Below are 4,747 nucleotides of genomic sequence, written 5' to 3' on the forward strand. Positions count from 1 at the left end.
TTTGTTATCCTTTTCTTTTACAGTTTCTGTACATATATCCCCCACCAAAAATGAAATGAAAGGAAAAAAAAAAGTTTTGGAGTTTCAAGAATTTGTTTCCCCTACTCTTGCAGTACTTCTGTTGATGTACATTGTATAGCTCTACACTTGCGCCAGGACCGATGATTTGAAACCCGGTCGAAACAGCCTTTCATACTGGCAGCAGCTATGCCGCCTCCTAACGTTGTTCAGAAGCTTTTTGAGACACAGCTGTCCAAAGAAATGGTGGTCGATGTGCACGAACAAGGAAAGTTGAGTTTTAGAAGGATTGGGAAAATTTGATACCTGGCTCAGTTTCTAAATATAGGCCACACCGTGTAGTATATATTTATAAGAAAACTCAAGAATGATGAAGCAGTATGGTGATAGTCCAAAATTACCTCCTCTCACTGGTTCTAGTAGTCATGCTGTTATGGGTATTGAGTTATTACAGTGCGAGATATTGAGCAGAGTCCCTGTAAAATCACTCATGAGGTTCAAGTGTGTATGCAAACAATGGCACTCTTTGATACATAAAGACCGAAGCTTCATTGATTTACACTTCACGCGATCCAAAGCGTGTAATTTTGCTGTTAATGGTGGTGAGGCGGTGTCTCTCTTTTTATGAGGTGGACTGAACTTCATGTTTTCTCCTCAGCTGAAGTATTACCGTCTGAAGGAGGAGTAACGAGTGTCCAGAGGGAAATACCTATATCTGGAGCTTACTTTGCACGCATTGTTGGAGCCATCAATGGGTTGATTTGTTTAGTGGAATGCAGAACACGTTCTGTTTGTGTTTTTAATCCGAGCACGGGACAATCAACACCTTGGGTAAAATCAATGATTAAACAACAACATGAAAGTCTATGTGAGGAAATACAAGTGATAGATGAAGATGGCGATTACGTAACTCATAAGATTGAATACGCTAATGCTAGCTGGTATTACTTTGGGTATGATCCTGCCACTACGGAGCACAAAGTGATCTTTATCTGGTTAAAGATGACTTCCAACTGGAGCGGAATTGTAGGAATTGAAAACATATGTGAGGTCATGACAATTGGTGGCAGACAACACAGCAACAATCTATCATGGAGACGGCTTGATGACAAGTTCTCACTCCCGCCAACAATTTCACCATTCGACTTCACTTCGTCCCTGTACGCAAACGGTTCCATTTACTGGCTGCACACTGGCTCAAATGCAGCTACACAACCATTGATTGTCGAATTTAACGTTGGGACCGAAAAGTTTAGAGTGATTTCAATTCCCAAATACATCATTGAAGAAATTCGTTATCCTTATGTTAGTCAGTTGATACAAATTGATGGTCGTTTAGCTGCGTTAGCTAAGAAGATATGCAAAGATACCTTTGGAGAGCGTCCTGGTACTACGATAAATAACAACGCATCGATGAAGATGTGCGTCTTATATGATAAGGATGATGACATTGTCAGTAGTGCCGCAACAACATCTACAAGCAGTGCAGACGGTGTTGGTGATTTCTATTGGATAAAAGAGACCTTCATGATGCCGCCTTTTGACTGGGACGGGCTAGATTCTGGTTCTGTTCAAGCTGTTCCGGGTACAGATTTGTTCATAATAAGCTCTGAAGGAGACGCTGGTTCGTCATTCTATTTTTACGACTGGAGGAAAAAGAGATTTAGCAAAGATGAACAGTTTGTTATTGAAAAAAGAAAGACATCCACTCATGATGAACCGTTTTCGTTTGTGCATTCTCTTTACAAAGAAAGCCTCTTGCCTGTAGTTTGATTTATAACATTCAGTAATGTACTTGGCAAGTAAACAGATGTTTCTCATGTTAATAAATTCATTAGTATAACTTCGGTGGCTCCCAAAATTTGGAAGGCAAACTGAATTTTATATAAACTGTTCATCCTTCAAGAAACTTACGAGTCTAAACGGCCATAGACGAGAGGATGATCATGACATTGACCAACGAACACCCAATTTACACGTTCTAGGAATGTAGCTACAGTTGGAAATTTTTAGTGGGAATGTTATAAATATCCTTCGATTGTTGTTATCTTGTACAACTACTTCCGAGGATAAAAACTAATTTTTTTTTTAGAGTCAACCCATTCTGAAAGCGAAAATGATTCTTTTAACATCTTTTGTAGCTAGCGTACATGGACAGCGCCTATGCGGCGTCTAGGTGGATTGAGAGCAATCTAAGTTTTTGACTTGTTGACTTTCTATTAAAATTGATTTTCATTATTATAAATTTTAATATTTGTCTCTCTGTTGTCTCCCGGACCCACTTTCTCTCTTTCTTTCCCTTATTATCCTCTCTATTTTTTGCCCGAATCCATCAGCAAAACTCCATTACCGGTCCCCATATAGAAATATGCTACTCCTGCTATTACTCTTGTCTTGGTTTTTTGAAATGTTTGATTCTAGTGATTATCTAGTCAAGAATTATTGGAACAGTAATATATTGGAGGCATAATAGTCCTGTAATGATTCTATTCTGATATTCCATTCTGATTCCAGTATGATTCGAAAAGAAGAAAAGTACCATATCTCTATTTGTTAACAAAAATTTATTGGATGATCTTGTCGATTAAAACATTGTCTTGTTGTTCTTCCCTTATTTATACTTGTTTTAGGAATCTTAGAATATTGTGTTGGAAAATTGACACTAAAACAGTGTGAAGAAAAGAATGTTGTATTAGGGTTCAAGGCTCTAATGAAAGATTCTTTTCGACAATTATTCGACCCTTTCCCAATTGAATTGGCAAGTACAAACAGGTGAATATCACCGTCAGGATACTTAAAGCCCCACAGCAGTGTTGGATTCAAAGCTTGTACGGCCTTGATCCAACCAAGAACACACTGGTTTTGTTTCTGATGATGCTTGTAAGAAAGAAAACAGAGAGAGTTGAGATGTGTTTTGAATGGAAAACAAGTCTCCTATTTAAACATGAAATCACACCCTTTGGAGATGACTCTTCATCTCTACAGGCATCTTTTCAGAGTGAACAGGCGTATTTCTTCCTTCAATGCGTCCATTGGTGAAACGAGATTTCTGTTCAGTTTTTCTAACTGACAATGGAAACCCCAGAACAGAAAATTTCCATCGAGACGCTGTCTCGCATTCTACAGGGGGCCCCTAGACCCCCCTCCCGGAACAGCCTAAATGCCTACAATTCAAGGGTTTGTTGAAAATATCCAACATATTGATGAGGCAGTGTAATTCATTCTCGATTTTATTTTTTGATTGTGTGGAAATCATTTTTTTTTATCTACGTTGAGATTAAAATCTGAGCTATATTATACCGATGAACAAGTGCATTGCGGTGAACAAGCAGTTATTCTCATGTCAAGTTGCCTTTTCATATCAACTTCTATATAGATGTAAGGTGTGCAAACTTGGCAGTTGCGTCCTTAATCCTTAAGCATTATTTCACAAGCTCACAAAGTTCAACTACAATAGTAAAGTTCGAATTAATCAAATCTTTAGCTTTAGTAAAATGGGTTGTAAAGGGCAAGTATTTTTGCAGTAAATTTGAGGGGGTCATCATCTTTCACAACTTCGTTGATTAGTTAGTAATCGGAAACATCCGACGGAAATATCTATGAAATTTTACTCTCGATTATGAATTTTGCAGAAGGAAAAAGTAAGATAGAGACGGGTTTTAACTAGAAAAAGAGGATTGGGAGATTAGTTTCTGATAATAAATTGAGAGAAATATCTTTTAATTAAATAAATAATCTCTTTTAATAAATTATAGAAGTCAACATATTCAACGTTTTCCATCTCCTTATTTGTTTTTTTGTCCAGCTGGCTGCCACATGGGAAGCTAGACAATAAAGCTGTTCCTGAAGGCTGTCTAAATAACACGGTTGTTCTGGAAGCAACTTGAATTGCGTCCACTTCCGAAAGCAACTTGTGCTATTTGCTTTCACTTTTTAAAAGGTAAGAGTATTTTTAAAAGTTGAATAAAGGTACATTTTAAGGTGCAAATTTTGAGTAATATTTAAAATAATGTTCCCAAGTTTTTATTATAGGAATTTTAAAATTAAACTTCCTTCCACCTAACAATAGTGAGACTTTATTCCGTTGAAACCTTGCAAGGAGATCTTCTCTACTAGAGCACGAGCATCACTTTCAAGTTGCAAGAGAGTTGAAAACATATTGTTCTCATTAAGATCGTCTTTCACCAAGTTTCTCGCCAATGAGGCCCGCTTAGCCATCTAAAAAACAACAAAAAAAAACTTTTAGTACTTTTTATTAAATGCAAAAAGAGAAATCGAAAACTACACAGATAAACAAAGACTACAAAATCAAATGACAACTAAGCCTAAGAAAGTTCAGACAACAACCTCCATGATCTAGTTGCTTTTTTAGTAGAGCATACCATCTTCAGTAACTGACATTTGAAGTTCCAAGCGAATCTGATGAGGAATCCCATCTTCTAACTTACAAACTTCACAGGGAATTGTGTTATACATATACTTTTTCTTCTCTCTTCTCTTGGCGAGAAAATCAGCACCTTTGTTGGACTTTTTATCAACTTTCGTTAGTAGACCACCATAGTAATAAGGACTACCTATCCTTACGATTTCCTTCATTACTTTGGCCACCATACGACCTTCCACATTAAACTTCGGGCAACAACAAGAAATGCAAAATGTGTCGAAGTTTGGGTGACGAGGAAGACTAATTCTCTCATTGAAACAACCTATCTTACTTGATTGCAGGCAA

The sequence above is a fragment of the Papaver somniferum genome, unplaced genomic scaffold, assembly GCF_003573695.1.
Source record: "Papaver somniferum cultivar HN1 unplaced genomic scaffold, ASM357369v1 unplaced-scaffold_125, whole genome shotgun sequence".
NCBI classification, from domain to species: domain Eukaryota; kingdom Viridiplantae; phylum Streptophyta; class Magnoliopsida; order Ranunculales; family Papaveraceae; genus Papaver; species Papaver somniferum.